Source organism: Diabrotica undecimpunctata, chromosome 7 (genome assembly GCF_040954645.1).
Source record: "Diabrotica undecimpunctata isolate CICGRU chromosome 7, icDiaUnde3, whole genome shotgun sequence".
Taxonomy (NCBI): domain Eukaryota; kingdom Metazoa; phylum Arthropoda; class Insecta; order Coleoptera; family Chrysomelidae; genus Diabrotica; species Diabrotica undecimpunctata.
Window position 1 is genome coordinate 3,172,842 of NC_092809.1, and position 18,550 is coordinate 3,191,391.

An 18,550-nucleotide genomic window follows, 5' to 3' on the forward strand; every position below is an offset into this window, starting at 1 on the left:
CTTAACAAAATTCTTGCCTTTAAGTACCATGAGCATCTCCTAATTTATTAATTGGTTTTCATGGTTTTCAAATAGGTAACAATCCGCATTATTATTCTAATAATATGTATTTGGTTGTGTTAATAATTATATCTTTTTGCATACTTGGCAACTCCGACTGAATTTTCTGACCCTTCGATATCTATCATGTTCTGCAAAGAGCGGGTCATGAGAGCGGTAAAATCTCCCTTGCTCTACTCGAGTAAGGGTCTTTTCCTATTAAGCGCAGCAAGGGATCTCATCAAAATTCAAGAATGGAATTCCCTGAGGTTCCGCTCGAAAATTTTCCAAGTTTTCCAAGTTTGTTTAATGCTAACAAATAGTCCTTAGTTGGTGAGGTTCAGAGATGCGAATGATGAACACAATGTAAATGGGATGTACAAAAAAATTTCTCAATCCACTTATAACTTATTTATCTGATAAATAATTTATATATTTTGAGAAAATTAGTAGCTACTGGGCACCTTTTTTAAAAGTTGTTTTTTTTTTAATTTATTTGTTTCTATTTTTATGCTTTGTAGAAAAATAACAGGGATGCGAGCAGTGTACTATTCTATACATTATTATACTATACTGTATGATAATAGTTTTTCAATTTTTTTAAAAGTACGCACTATTTCAAACGAAAAGTATATACTTTTGATGCAGATACTCAAGTATTGAATTTTCCAAGACGTATTTTGCTATGGGGTATGTCACACCCCACCACACCAGACACGTAAGTTTTAGGGACCACACCAACGCAGTGTTAAAAGAAAATTAGAAAAGTAGACAGTATATACACCATGGAAGAATATGGAATGCTGATAAAACTTTCATGTAAAAATAACCGCTTTAATGTGGTATTTGTCAATGCTAAAGGAGTAATTAATTACGAAAGTTGGTGGCCAAAGTACTACAAAAAAACCATGTTATCCGCAGAATCTAGTGGCAAAAATATTCCGAAGAATCAGATGGTCCAACTAAAAATAAGCCAATTCATGCATTTTGACCATTACTACGATAACTCAAACTTGGTTGTAGCACGTCAACGGATTAGCCAATCACACCTTCAGGCTTAACAGTAATAAAAAAAATGCACAACAATATTGCCTGAAGCATTGGCATATTCCAGTGAAAATGTTCCGATTAAGAACATTGTTGATATACAAAAACTACAAAGTTATATACCGGATGTAGAAAATATCCAGGATTATTATAATGAATTGTTCAACTGCCCCACAACGACTAATATTATACATGAAAAAGATAAATGATTACACTTTTCGTTTTTTTTTTGAGTTGTAATAATACTTTTTGAATTTTTTAACATAATTTAATTATTTATAAAGTTTAGTTTCAGGTGATACTGAACAATTTATTTGGGAAACCCCATAACTCAATCAAGTTTGTGCTTATACAGGGTGAGTCATGAGGAACTTTACATACTTCTACCATATGTAGAGTCCCTCAGGGAGCATATCATGTGGCCACTAAAAAATGTCAACTCCTCTTCTTTATTAATTAACAGGGTGATTTGTGTAATTGACCATTTATTTCATTTTACCGTAGTGTTTATACGGCTCATTTGATTTTTTTAATTTTTGCATGATACAGTACACTACTATCAAGCATTCGACTGGTATTAGCTAAACTAAAAAATTCCAGGACTGGCTTTGGAAAAATTAATTTAGGGATTCGTATTAAATATTACACCCTGTATATATTTTTTTTAAAATGCAATAAGTGATTTTCAAACTACATAAATAGCCAATGAAAACGACATATGCGACAATGTTGTCGCACTTTTATTAAATTTTTAGTGAACGATCAAATCTTACCAAAAATAGAACAACCATAATAAAGTATCAAATTATAAGGTAATTAATTTAAACAAATATTATAAATTCCAAACATTTTAATTGAAATGATAAACTGAGTCACTGCACAACAAAAAACAGTAACTACTAACAATAACGAAGAACAATTTAAAAAAAAACTAAAAATATGTACATAGTTATGATAAACCCATAAATTAGAACTAGAAAAGATACAATAATGGTAACAAAATAAAAATAATTCAAAATAGATTTTCGAAATGGAACCCTGCAGCCTGTACACATTTTTGTTGCCGAATTGTTAATTGACGTATTGAATTACGGATACTCTGGGGATCGTTTCTAATAGTATTACAACAATGTATAATTCTATCAATTAATTGTTGTCGGTTATTAATATTCACTGCGTAAACTAGTTGCTTCAATCGTCCCCAAATATGGTAATCAACGGGATTGAAATCAGGGGATCTTGAAGGCCACGAAATAGGACCTGCACGTCCTATCCACCTGTTGCCATAAACATTATTGAGATGTTGTCTCACTGCCAGTAAAAAGTGTATGGTGCCCCATCATGCTTAAAATACATCCCTCGGATAGCAACGTTCGCGTTGGCAAGCAAATTCGGCAAAATATTTTGTAGAAAGTTCAAATAGACCCGCCCTGTTAAGGGACCATCAAAAAAGTGAGGACCTACTAATTGGTTATTTATGACACCCATCCACACGTTAACCGAAAACCTTAACTGAGAACGACGTTCTCGAATAGCATGGGGATTTTCTTCTGCCCACACATGTGAATTTCGTGAATTATTTATCCCATCTCTGGTAAATTGGGCTTCATCTGTAAATAGTGTCCTGTATAGCGTTGGTCGATTATTGTTAATCCATCTACAAAATTCCAACCTATCGATCTCATCTCCAGCATGTAGTCGCTGAACCATTTGAATCTGATATGGGTATAGATTATTTTTTTGTCAGACTCTACTTACTTTTGATTGAGTAACATTGAGCTCTCGACTTACTTGTCTAGTGCTTATTGTAGGGTTCATAGTAACGGCGTCCATAATGTCATTTTCCTGTGCTTCATCTACATGTCGCTCTGTTGTTCCACTAGGAAAAGTGCCATTTTCTCGCAAATAATTAAAAACTGACCCAAATGTTGGATGACTGGGAGTTCGACGATTAGGAAATCTCCTGCGATATTCTCTACTAGCAGCCCTACCATTCCCATTACAGAATCCATAAACAAATATTATGTTTGCATATTCTGTGGTCGAAAACTGATGTGGCATTTTGAACGAAAGTAACAAAAGCTCTACCAAAACTAACACAATGTACTTAACGTAGATATGACAGAAGAAATATGTATTCTTGTACACATAAATAACAATTGATAATGACAATAATGACAATGGGTATAAAATATCAAGAAACGTCAAACGGTCAACGCCAACCTTCATTTTAAACTTTTTTAGATTTATTTTTATTTAGTACAGTTGATGCAATGTATTATTATTTGACATAAAATTTTAATCATTTACAATCAACAAAAACTAACACATACAATACTTTTTAATTAATTTAATTTATTATTTATCGAAAATAATGCCCCAATACGATCTATGAGTAAAAATTTAAAATTGAAAAACAATTGATTCTATCGTAGAGATAATACAAAGTGACAGTAAAGATGTTAATTTTCTACGTATTAGATTATGTTGTAGGAACTCATTTTAATTAAAATGTTTGAAATCTATAACATTTGTTTAAATTAATACCTTATAATTTGATACTTCATTATGGTTGTTCTATTTTTGGTAAGATTTGATCGTTCACTAAAAATTTAATAAAAGTGCGACAACATTGTCGCATATGTCGTTTTTATTGGCTATCTATGTAGTTTAAAAATCACTTATTGCATTTTAAAAAAAATTTATACAGGGTGTAATATTTAATACGAATCCCTAAATTAATTTTTCCAAAGCCAGTCCTGGAATTTTTTAGTTTAGCTAATACCAGTCGAATGCTTGATTGTAGTGTACTGTATCATGCAAAAATTAAAAAAATCAAATGAGCCGTATAAACACTACAGTAAAATGAAATAAATGGTCAATTACACAAATCACCCTGTTAATTAATAAAGAAGAGGAGTTGACATTTTTTAGTGGCCACATGATATGCTCCCTGAGGGACTCTACATATGGTAGAAGTATGTAAAGTTCCTCATGACTCACCCTGTATAGAGCTTATTAGTAATCTTTTTTTTCCAAAAATATTGGAGTAAAAAGTCAAGAAACAGTGTATAAATAGAATTAAGTCAGTTTTTAACATGTAGAAATCTTCTTGTTTTCCTCACACAGTTTTTTCTTGTTTTTCGAAAGTTTTATTTTTGTGACTTATGGGGTTTCTTAAATCAGTGATTCAATTTAAATCATATTGTTTTATAATTTGTCTATCTCAAACGGGTTTTCACGCAGAAGCTAAAATAAATAAATAAGAAAACTCATATTTGAAAAAAACAAAAAATTAACGTAGAAGTATGATCTGCTTCCAATGCACTCGAATGTATATAAAATTACTTATTTAAGATCTAATTAAAATTGCTCAAAAGGATTTATTTAAAAATTTCAAATAGCCATAATTAATTTGACCCTTTAAAAGGGGAAAAATAATAGGATAAAACAGATTAATAAATAGAATTGATTTAGCCATATTCATTCTTCTTGTTCTTCAGCCTTAAGTAATCCAACTTTGGACACAGGCCTCCTCCAAATCAATCCAGTGTTTTCTATTTTGCGCCACTTGCTTTCAGTTGTGTCCTCCAATCTTCTAAATGTTATCAGCCTATCTCATTTGTAGTCTTCCTCTGCTTCTCTTTCCTATCATGGTCTCAATTTGACCAATTTGTCATTATTTTTGTTTTTTCCAAGTTCATCTTAAGACCCACTTTCTCTGTAGTTCTTTGAAACTTGTAACGAATATTACAATCTCATCAGCGTATCTCAAATGACTTAGTTTTCTTCCATTAACATTTAACTCTTTATCTACCCAGTTAATGTATTTGAACACATCTTCCAGTCCAAGTAGATTTGGTGAGATAACATCTTCCTGGCGAACCCCTTTGTTGATTGGTATAGCTTTGGTTTTCGCATCTATTTGTATTTTCATTTTCATATTCATTACTTGTAGTAATTATTTTTGTCCTTTATTAGCTTTTTCATAATATTTCACTTAACATAAGTATAACGACAAGAATGATTCATGTAAAACTTTCATGTTTACCATTAAAGTGTAATATAGAGACAAATTACTCCCCATTAACTTTGATACCTTTATCGACCTTTAACTCCACCACCGATAATCATTCCAAAAACATTTTAACGACAATCTGGCATGCATTTTCCTAATAATTATCCCCGATATTTAATAATGAATTCATAAAGCGAAACGTATCAATATTACCTAAACTCAACTCAACTCCTTGTGGAATTTCTTCCGGATTTCATTATGGAATCAACTTGTTCTTGCTAATAACCCTTCGCCAGTTATCGTAGGTATTGAGGGCTGATGGAGAATGATAAAGAAAAGTAGGGCGATAACGGAGTCCTTACTTCCTAAAACTTAGTGGTAGGAGTTTAAGCCGTTCATACACTGAGATAAAGATAAGAGGCCTAAATTCTGACACGAAATTGTGAGTAATATATTTTTGCTCGATAAGATTTCTTTAATAATTATTTAGTATAAGAACTATACTACACTAAAATAGAAGATATTTACCGTTTATGACAACAGTTTAGAACTTTTCCAATGTTATTACGTGAGAGCTTATATATTGTTTTTCCATTTTAAGTATGGACAGTATTTCTATAAGTTCACGAATCAATGAAAAATTTTTTTAAAAAAATCTTCAGTTGCGTACTCTTGCCCCTACAAATTGGGCAGTAGTACGCAAATGCGTATTTTTGTCGCAAAACTGAAATGTATAAAACCCCAAATAAAAGATATGGTAGGCGTTTAAAAGAAACCAATCTTTATTGAAAAACACCAAACGTAAAATACAAAACGTTAATCTAAAAGAGAACTGTATTTGGCAAGGTCGTCAGAGAATCCTACTGAATTTGAAAATCTGAAAGAGCTGGTTTTATTGGCTTTGAAAGCTTTACAAAAATATCATCCTTTCGAAGAAAGGCATCTTCCGTTTTCATCCATCCGATTTCAACCATCATCATTTACTTGGCATACTTGGGCGGCGAATAATATGTATGTTTTTTTTCCAAAAACCTTCACTATGACTACGAGGTAAAATATTTGGTACAACATCTATGTCTTGATCTTCATCGTTGTCGGAAAAATGAATGTTACAAGAATCAATATTTTCTTGATTGGAGAGTGCTACTGATCATCAGATGATGATTCGTCGAAAACTTTCCTTTTTCCAGCACGAACTTTAGCACTTTGAGATTTGATCTGTTGATTCTTCAGTAATGCTTTCCCCTCCTTTTCTTTTTCTGCTTTTTTTTTCTTCTTGTTTTTCTAAAAGTCATGCCTTATTAGGTGTCGATGTTGGTAGGGCTGACTTTAAACTTTTCCTGGTTCGTTTCCTTTTTATCTTAATTTTTGTAAAAGGAATAATGTCTGAAGGTGAAATTACTGACTGTTCTGATTTTGATAACGGCTGGGGCTCTTTCGTGTCAGTAACAGTTTCTTTTTTAATATTTGATGGACCAGGTACAGAAATTCTGACTTCTTCTTGCTGAAACTGGGTAAAAACATGACCTTTATCTTCTGAATATTCACCTAAATCTTGGTCTGATACTTCTGCTGGCATAAAATCTACGTCCAAAAAATATGTTTATCTAGTGGGTAGATTTCTGTACACCGAAAGCTCTCTCTTGATATATCTACAGTAGCAGTTTTTGCAAATACTGTGAAAAAGAGACCAGCCATATGATAAATGGGGAGAACCTATCCTGGATGAGAAATAGTCCAGCTCTCAGCGACGCTTTCATAATAAGCTTTTAATGGTTTGAAAAATGCCCGATCGAGTGGCTGGCTCTTATGCCTGGTAAGTGGTGGAAGACTCAATAAACGAATAAAATGATCTTTTGCAAATGTTACTGTTTGAAGACTTGTGTGCGATACATGATTATCTAGAATCAGAAGAACGGGATTCTCGTCTATTGGACTTGATGACTGGAGTGTTCATGTAACCACTATCAGTAACAGCCATGTAGCAGGCAGTGGCAGTGAAAATTGATCCGTTTTTGAGCAAATAAGCAAAACGAAGGGGCATGGTGACCAATTGCATTCATACAGCAAACAGACGTAATTTTTTGTCCTTGCTCGGCAGCTGCAGCTTTTGCTACATATCTAGTTTCAACTTAGGCAACAAGTTTAAGCAAATAGTTTGGGACTGTCTGAATGCCTATTTCATCAACGTTATAGATACGGTTGGAAGGTAACTTATATTTTTTTATATTGTTTTCCAAAATTTCAAAATACAGAGCTAGTTGCACTCTATTGAAGCCCATGGTTCTAGCAATACTTGTTTTTTGTGGAACTCTTAAAGATAGTCGGTTCCTTTTCATAAAAGATCAAGTTAATACTTTTCCAGATAACTGATTTACAAGTGAAAATGGATACTCAATATGATTTCTTACACAATAAGAGTAAACTAAAACACGCAAGGACTTCAGCGTCATTCCATAAAATCGTTTGTCGAGTTCTTTGCAATGCTGAACTATTTCGTTTTCTTGGATCTTGATTGGAACTGCCTTAAATCTGATTAAAGATTGGACATCATTTCCTTTTTTTAACCTTTGCCGTAGTGTCGCTTCATGAAATCCCACAGCTTTTGCTCTCTGACGTATAGAAACGCCATTATTAATACGTTCACGAGCTTCGCACAAAATAACATCTATCAAAGGCTTGAGCTCTGATTTGCTTTTGTAGTTTCTGGAAAACATAAAATAATATTTAGATGAATTTAATATTTAATTTTAAAATTAGTAGAAACAATATTAATTTCTGATAATGGGGAAAAATACACATTCGTAGTTTTGCCCCATAACTCTCGCGTATTTTTGCCCCATAATGAAAATACATAGATTAAAAAATTATTTGATGAAAAAAAAACTTCAAAAAGAAGACGAATTGATGACGCAAAAGAAGAAATATTGACAGTGGACATTACAACTGACGGCTGCAGAAAAAAGAAGATTTATAAAACGAAGAGGAACTGTGACAGCCGAACTGAAGAAGAATTGCCAGTTGACATGACAGACAAAAAGAAAAAGAATAAGATTTGATAGCCGAGCAAGAAGAAGAGATGGCTATATTGGAGCAGAACTTGTGACGTCAGGGTATCACTGAAGAGGGGTGGCCCAAGTGCCCCAACCTCTATCTACTGCAGAAGAAGAATGAAAAGGAGATAAATTAATAAAATGGGGAAACATAGAAATATAAAAATGGCCAGGAAAAAATCGCTGTTGAAAAGAAGAAGAATAGGTTGGCTGTTTAATATCATAATAATAATCAGATATTTATAAAGGGTCTCGTGATTTTATTGGTTTATTTGTTTATAATAATATAATGTTTGTCCACGTTTAGCCTACTATAAGACAGGAGAGTGTTTAGATATTAGCGTTGCAATACATAACCTCAAAAGGAAATATATAAACTTAGCAACGGAACGTTAAGAAAGAGAGTTGTAAATTAATAAATCCTTGTTTATCCTTTTTCATGTTTATTACATTCTGCGCTTGCTGGATAGCCCAAATTTGACGAAATGCCCCTGATGATGCTGTAGAAAGCGAAAGTACTTGGGCAAGATTTGATTATTATTAAAATTGTGCTCGATATTTGCCTTTAATTTTTCAAAGTTTAATTAAAAAATCATGTTGTAACGAATATTTTGCCTACCACATAGGGTATTATTATGGGGGTTGAAAGTTGGGGACAGAAACTATTGGGGTGGAGATAGGGCAAGCAAAATAAACGAAACTTATGCGAACGGCACTTAGGGTTTATTAGGTAGTCCAGGTAGTGTCAATATAGGCTCTTTGGGATGTGGTGAGTTTTATTAAACAAACAATACATAGGAAACCCTGAAGGTAAGCCAATTAGACGATTGATTCTGTAGTTACCTTCAACTAACCTTATATAAGAAATAAATACAGGGTGAGTCATGAGGAACTTTACATACTTCTACCATATGTAGAGTCCCTCAGGGAGCATATCATGTCGCCACTAAAAAATGTCAACTCCTCTTCTTTATTAATTAACAGGGTGATTTGTGTAATTGACCATTTATTTCATTTTACTGTAGTGTTTATACGGCTCATTTGATTTTTTTAATTTTTGCATAATACAGTACACTACTATCAAGGATTCGACTGGTATTAGCTAAACTAAAAAATTCCAGGACTGGCTTTGGAAAAATTAATTTAGGGATTCGTATTAAATATTACACCCTGTATAATTTTTTTTTTTTTATGCAATAAGTGATTTTAAAACTACATAAATAGCCAATGAAAACGACATATGCGACAATATTGTAGCACTTTTATTAAATTTTTAGTGAACGATCAAATCTTACCAAAAATAGAACAACCATAATGAAGTATCAAATTATAAGGTATTAATTTAAACAAATGTTATAAATTTCAAACATTTTAATTAAAATGAGTTCCTACAACATAATCTAATACGTAGAAAATTAACATCTTTACTGTCACTTTGTATTATCTCTACGATAGAATCAATTGTTTTTCAATTTTAAATGTTTACTCATAGATCGTATTGGGGCATTATTTTCGATAAATAATAAATTAAATTGATTAAAAAGTCAAACCTCTTGTATGTATTAGTTTTTGTTGATTGTAAATGATTAAAATTTTATGTCAAATAATAATACATTGCATCAACTGTACTAAATAAAAATAAATCTAAAAAAGTTTAAAATGAAGGTTGGCGTTGACCGTTTGACGTTTCTTGATATTTTATACCCATTGTCATTATTGTCATTATCAATTGTTATTTATGTGTACAAGAATACATATTTCTTCTGTCATATCTACGTTAAGTACATTGTGTTAGTTTTGGTAGAGCTTTTGTTACTTTCGTTCAAAATGCCACATCAGTTTTCGACCACAGAATATGTAGACATAATATTTGTTTATGGATTCTGTAATGGGAATGGTAGGGCTGCTAGTAGAGAATATCGCAGGAGATTTCCTAATCGTCGAACTCCCAGTCGTCCAACATTTGGGTCATTTTTTAATTATTTGCGAGAAAATGGCACTTTTCCTAGTGGAACAACTGAGCGACATGTAGATGAAGCGTAGGAAGATGACATTATGGACGCCGTTACTATAAACCCTACAATAAGCACTAGACAAGTAAGTCGAGAACTCAATGTTACTCAATCAAAAGTAAGTAGAGTCTTACAAAAAAATAATCTATACCCATATCACATTCAAATGGTTCAGCGACTACATGCTGGAGATGAAATCGATAGGTTGGAATTTTGTAGATGGATTAACAATAATCGACCAACGCTATACAGGACACTATTTACAGATGAAGCCCAATTTACCAGAGACGGGATAAATAATTCACGAAATTCACATGTGTGGGCAGAAGAAAATCCCCATGCTATTCGAGAACGTCGTTCTCAGTTAAGGTTTTCGGTTAACGTGTGGATTGGTGTCAAAAATAACCAATTAGTAGGTCCTCACTTTTTTGATGGTCCTTTAACAGGGCAGGTCTATTTGAACTTTCTACAAAATATTTTGCCGAATTTGCTTGCCAACGCGAACGTTGCTATCCGAGGGATGTATTTTCAGCATGATGGGGCACCCCCACACTTTTTACTGGCAGTGAGACAACATCTCAATATTGTTTATGGCAACAGGTGGATAGGACGTGCAGGTCCTATTTCGTGGCCTTCAAGATCCCCTGATTTTAATCCCGTTGATTACCATATTTGGGGACGATTGAAACAACTAGTTTACGCAGTGAATAATAATAACCAACAACAATTAATTGATAGAATTATACATTGTTGTAATACTATTAGAAACGATCCCCAGAGTATCCGTAATTCAATACGTCAATTAACAATTCGGCAACAAAAATGTGTACAGGCTGCAGGGTTCCATTTCGAAAATCTATTTTGAATTATTTTTATTTTGTTACCATTATTGTATCTTTTCCAGTTCTAATTTATGGGTTTATCATAACTATGTACATATTTTTAGTTTTTTTTTTTAAATTGTTCTTCGTTATTGTTAGTAGTTACTGTTTTTTGTTGTGCAGTGACTCAGTTTATCATTTCAAATAAAATGTTTAAAATGTATGACATTTGTTTAAATTAATTACCTTATAATTTGATACTTCATTATGGTTGTTCTATTTTTGGTAAGATTTGATCGTTCACTAAAAATTTAATAAAAGTGCGACAACATTGTCGCATATGTCGTTTTCATTGGCTATTTATGTAGTTTTAAAATCATTTATTGCATTTTAAAAAAAATTTATACAGGGTGTAATATTTAATACGAATCCCTAAATTAATTTTTCCAAAGCCAGTCCTGGAATTTTTTAGTTTAGCTAATACCAGTCGAATGCTTGATAGTAGTGTACTGTATCATGCAAAAATTAAAAAAATCAAATGAGCCGTATAAACACTACAGTAAAATGAAATAAATGGTCAATTACACAAATCACCCTGTTAATTAATAAAGAAGAGGAGTTGATATTTTTTAAAGGCCACATGATATGCTCCCTGAGGGACTCTACATATGGTAGAAGTATGTAAAGTTCCTCATGACTCACCCTGTATACAGTCCACGAGCTATCGAAGAAGCAAAAAATCCAGGTGGTGAAGCTATTATTGATCCTTAATTGGACACGGTGATTGCATAATCACCGTGTCCAATTTTATACAATGTACAAGCATAAAATATCTTTTGATGACGCTATAGTTTGTAACCGGGAAAAAATATGCAAAAATAATTATTACTGATTGTCTACGAAGCTGTTTTTTGGATAACCAGGCAAAATTATTCGTTCTTAAAATTGATAGGGCGCACAATTCACTTTTTCGAGTGTATTTTCTTGGTGTAGATAGCCCTTAAGCCCTTAACAACAACGATTCCAAAAGCAGGAGTGGTCCATCCTGATGACTCCACCAGTGTTTAGTGCAGATAGAAGGAATTAATTGTTCGCTTAATTTTATAGGCAATATGGCTACGTTTTGTGGGCAGGATGTGCGGCGTGGCGGTCAGCCCGAGGGCCGAAAGGGTCCGCCGCCAGAATCATATAAAGACATGAGGGGTGGTTTATGTCCTACTCGTCCTTGGATACATACATACATCCTTCCGAGGAAGATACGCGTCATGTATTATTCTGAAAGATAAGTGGTATAAGCTCGAAATTGAAAAGCGTTTTACTAAAAAATATACACCACGTTGGCCGTTCTTGGCGAGTTTCAGCTTGTTCATTTTAAAATGGAACATGTTAAAGTAGAAACTTGAATATAAATTTAAGCATACGACATCACAAATACGAATAAAATCAAAATTATAAAAAAAATTCCAGCAAAAAGGGAAATGGAAACAATTTGACTCTAAAATCAATATTAATTATGTTATGGATTAGTCATTTGTGAAATGTGGAATATGTAGAGACCTCATGCTTAACCCTCCGTTAGTCGCTAGGAAAAACTGAGCATCAAGAGTCGCTACGGTGTCTGAGATCGACAATTAAAAAAAAATAGTTATTGCTATAATATTCATACAAATATTTTATATTGTATATAGAAACGACTGAAAAATATTTTTGAAAATATTTTATTAAAAAACAACAGATACAAAATGGAAAACACTAGTATAACAATATATTGTTATTATATCAGTGTGTCTAGCATCCCGATCACGAACGGGTATCTCTTATTGAGTCTATCTATTTGTTCGTTCTTTCCACAATCATTTCTAACATAGCGTGGTTCACAAAATATTTCCAAATATTACTGAGAGTCTTCAAGTCACGTGTAGGTAACCTCGACATCGGCAAACATAGCTACGTAATTTTCTTGTCTTGTTCTAACATTTCGCGGTGGAACGGCCTTTCTCCATCTTTTTCAATAAACTCTAAGGTATTACTTATACTTTCTTCTTCCTCGTCTGTCATATCTTGTTCCGTTTCACTTCCGTCATCGCGTTCCTCAATTTGATCGATTTCGTTTTCACTTCCCTCATCGTCAAAATAATTTTCATCGTCGGTAGGAACCATTTCCCATAATTCTAACATGAGTTTTTGTTCGGCTTCAAAGGACATCTATAAATAAGAATTAAAAAAACTTACCGATAAAATGCAATAATAAGATGCTAAATATTTACCTGATCTGCAAGTTATGCCAACAAGTAACAGCTACACCGGTAGTCGCTACGGAGTCTCGCACCGAAAATAACTATAAAACTCGCACAACTGTACCCAGGCAGGTAAGAATGTACACTAACACGAGTTTGGTTGATAGGGAGAGGTACAGAAAGTGGCGATATAAAAATAACAGTTATTTGTAAATCCCGAATGAATAATTCTGTCATCGGTGTGTGACACCGATAGCGACTAAAGGAGGGTTAAGTTGAATGTGGTAAGTAAATCTCCTTAAATTATTTTACTTAAAATTCTAAAAAAATTACATTTCCTAATATGCTATTTTTTATGTTTGGCTGCAGCATATTCTTGTAGCTTGCATATTTGACCCCAATTATTATATACCAGTTTGGCATGTTTTTTTCATTTCTGTTGTATATTTTAATATTTTCTTAATGCCTAAACGTTTCTTGAGAGTGAGAGTTCTGTAACGTACTTTCTGCTAGTAAGTTGTTGTCCCCGTGTGTGTAGGCTATAGAAAAACAGGTATTTTTTATTGGAAATCACTCACTTTTCTACTTCCTCCTTTATACCCGGTGCTTCTCTAATTCTATCTAAGTGATGAAAGAGCTGCGTTTAGATAATTCGTAACGTTTGCTCATTCATTTAGTAATTATGTTTGGAAGAAGTTCGGTTCACTAAGATAGATAGATAGATAGATAGTTTATTTGACTGTAATTTACAACAAGGTTTACAGCAAGTCAAACTAAAATTATAAATATTAATCATTACAACAAAATGAAAACAATACATTAAAAATATTTAAAACATTAAAATACATATAAAACGTACGATACGGATATCATAATTAAAATAACATTAAATTTGGTTATGTTACAGCTTGGGCATTCACAGATGCACTCTAATAATATTCACCTAATTTATAAGGACACATGGTCACTAGGTACTCTTTGACTTGGTTTTTAAAAGCTGTAGTTGAATGAACGTTTTTAAATTTTTGAGGAAGTTGATTATACAATAGTTAACCACAGACAGTAGATGACTTCCTACTTATTTCTAAATGTCGATAGGGTACTACAAACTGTCTCTTATTTCTTGTGTTGTGTGAGTGAATATCACTGTTACATAAAAAAGTTCTTTTATTTTTATGAATTAGTATCAATAATTCCAAAATGTAAATTCCATACACTGTTAATATATTCAAATCTCTAAATAGGTTTTTACAAGACCAACCATACGGAACACCTGCAATACATCTGACAATACGCTTTTGGGCCTTGAAAACTTCCTTTATACTAAAAGAGCCAGCCCAGACAGTTATACCGTCACTCATTGTCGATTGTACCTCAGCAAAATAAAACAGACGAAGGTGTTGGAGACTAAGTATTCTACCCAAATTTTAGAATTGAGTTTGTTACATTCATTCCAACAATGAGTCTTAAAAGATAAATAAGAGTCGAAAGTCACTCCTAAAAACTTCACATCACTACAACTCAAAATACCCTCACCATTGATGAAAATCCTTAAATCAGGTTTAGTAGAACTTGAACGGGATGTAAATGATAAAAATTTAGTTTTGTGAACGTTGAACAGGAGCGACTGATTACTGGAGCAATCAGAGAACGTCTTAAGTAAGTTTGTTATTTTATCTTGTAAAAAATTTATGTCTCTATTGCGATATAGCATTGTTGAGTCATCAGCATAAACTGATACAAATGCATCAGACATTACATATGGTAGTTCATTAATATACAAAATAAATAATATCGGGTCCAATATGGAACCTTGTGGTACTCCATTCTTATTAATAATCGGATCAGACATTGAAATCTTGAAGTTATTTTTCACTCTAACTATTTGGTGCCGGTCTTTCAGATAGGAACCAAACCAACTATGGGCAACTCCCCTAACACCATATCTGTACAATCTATCGAGGAGTACATCGTGTTGCACACAATCAAAAGCACGACTGAGGTCACAAAAAATGGCAGTTGGATTTTTACTGTTTCAATAGAAATTAAGACTTCCTCATAGAAACTGTTAATGGCTGTGGAAGTAGAAAATTTATTTCGAAATCCGTGTTGATGCATTGTGATAATTTGGTTGATATCTAAAAATAATAAAAGTTGTTTTAGCATTGCATAGTCAATAATCTTAGATATCACAGATGGAACAGACAATGGTCGAAAATTTGACATTAATTCAGGATCACCTTCTTTTAATAAGGCTATGAAGATGTAGAAAATATTTTGCTGCAGTGGTTGTAATAATGTGATAGTGATGGTAAAGTTGACGAGGATGGTATTGTTTACTCAGACGATAGCAAAGAAGAAAATTTTACTGTTTACGATTTGTTTTCTTGTCTTCGTGATACTCAGTCACAGTAAGATATATCTGACAGTGTTCATTAGTTTTGAGCTTACTTTCATTTATCCACAGTGCGTGATAAACGCGTTGATTTATATATAATAATGAGTTTAAAGGTCCACTATTGTTTTTTTCCATGGTAAACTATTTATGCACATTTGCAATTAATTCATCAATATCCAACTTACGTCTAGGCATGATGGTCACTTGAAACTCCAAGTTTGAATTACAATATTCTGAGTTTAGATCAAAATGAGAGAAACTTTTTAACTGTTTAACACTAAGCAAATTAGCCTAATGATCATTAGGAATGCCGACTGTAAATTAATTATGTTTGATATAAAGTTTAAAAATGGTTGGAAACCGTACATAAACAAATCAAAATGTTTCACACAATTATTTTATTTTTAATTCAAGTATTTTCATTTAAAAATAAAAAGTTAAATATATTTACCAAAACCCTAACTTTAACCCGTAATCGCAGACATCTCAAAAACGGTACACTCTAACAGACATATTATGACCATAATATGGTCAATCTAATCACCAAAATTTAAATTGACAAAATGTTCTAGTTTAGTTCAAAGTATTTTTTAATAAAAATTAAGTGATAATTTAGTACTTTGTACTTCTACTTTAAATATAAATTATCCTTAGCACGGTAGTATTTGTTTCAGAAAAAAATTATTAAACAAGTAGGTGAAAGAAATGTATGTTAAATAACATTATGCAAGAATAGTATTTATTAAAAAAAATGTAACAAAATATGCAAAACTATAAACAACGGGTTAATGGCACATATATTTATTTTATTTCTAAAATTTAGCAGTGTTAAATAATATACAACAATATACAACAAAAACATGATTCATTTAACCTCCATAAAAAGATTAAAGAAGCGGCAGGCTTATATAAACACAAGAACACTGGATTCCTGACAGATAATCAGGGAAACATAGTACTGGAAATAGAGCATAAAAGAGATATTTGGATTAAATACGTGGAAAAAACTTTTGAAGATATACGAAGTAACACTGGTATTACAACAAACACCAATTGCGAATCTGGACCACCATTTACAGTCGAAGAAGTAAAATATGCCATCAAAAGCACCAAAGATGGTAAAGCAGTAGGCCCTGATAATTTTCACTCAGAATTCTTAAAACTTATGGACTATGATGGCATAAAATGGTTGACAAATATATTTAACAGTATATATGATACGGGCGTGGTTCCCCAAGAGTGGTTAGTGTCAACTTTTATAAATCTTCCAAAAAAACCCAATGCGAGAAAGTGCGAAGACTATAGAATTATAAGCCTTATGAGCCATTTACTTAAAACATTTCTAAAGGTCATCCACAAAAGAATATATACAAAATGTGAGGAACAACTAACAAGAACACAATTCGGATTTCGTGATGCTCTGGGAACACGGGAGGCCCTTTTTGCTGTACAGGTGCTATTTCAGAGATGCAGGGATGTAAATTGTGGCATAACGTATGCTTTATAGATTACCAGAAGGCATTTGACAGAGTAAAACATGACAAATTAATGACTCTAATGCAAGAAATTGGAATTGACAACAAAGATCTTAGAATTATCAGAAACATTTACTACAATCAAACGGCCAAAATCAAAATAGAAGACCCGTTAACTGATAAAATTGCAATAGAACGTGGAGTACGACAGGGCTGTATTTTGTCTCCATTGTTGTTCAATATTTATTTTGAATGGGTATTTAAGGAAGCTTTAGACGGTTGTGCGAAAGGAATACTAATAAACGGTGAATGGTTGAATAACATTAGTTGTTAGATATGCAGATGACACTATAGTTTTTGCCGATAATCTGAATGACTTACAGATATTAACAAATCGCATAACAGAAGTCAGCAACAGATACAGACTAGCTCTTAACATAAAGAAAACCAAATTTATGACAATTAGTAAAAAACCAATACTAAACGCTCAACTTACAATCAACCAACAGAATATCGAAAGAGTCGAGCAATATACATATCTAGGCACCAATTTAAATAGCCAATGGGACCACTCAACAGAAATTAAACAGCGAATAATAAAAGCAAAAGCAGCATTCGTTAGAATGAGAACTATTTTCAACAGTCGAGACATATCATTAAAAACAAAATGCCGTCTATTGAACTGCTACATATTCACAGTTCTGCTCTACGGAATGGAAGCATGGACACTGACTGTTGCATCTATGAATCGGCTCGAAGCTTTCGAAATGTGGTGTTATAGGCGCATCTTACGTATATCCTGGGTTGACAGAGTTACTAATGTGGAGGTCCTGCGTAGAATGGGGAAAGAATGTGAAATTCTCATGACCGTCAAAACTAAAAAGTTGGAATATCTAGGACATGTAATGAGAAATCAAGAACGTTACGGCTTTCTCCAGCTGATTCTCCAAGGGAAAGTAAATGGTAAGAGAGGACCGGGAAGAAGAAGCATTTCCTGGCTTCAAAATTTACGAAAGTGGTATAACACGACTACCACTGAACTGTTCCGCGCTGCAATAAACAAAGTAAAGATAGCCGTGATGATCGCCAACATCCGGAACGGATAGGCACTTTAAGAAGAAGAAACAATATGGAGAAGACCAGTGCAGTTTACCGTGCCTTTTAATACAACGAAAGGTTTTCTGAGAACACCAGTGCAGTTTACCGTGACTTTTAATACAACGAAAGGTTTTCTGCGAATTCCATTAATCGTTTAGAGGTGTGCGCTGGTTTAATATACTGTAGACAACACTAAGGAAAATTAAAGAAAATAGTTATTCGTGACTACCTAGCGTTCGAATCCAAAAATTCACATTATCATTGCTCTCCTACGTATAGAAGTTGTAATATAAAATTTTAAAGTATTCAAATTGTATAACTACATTGTATTCCACCTTATGTACTATGATGT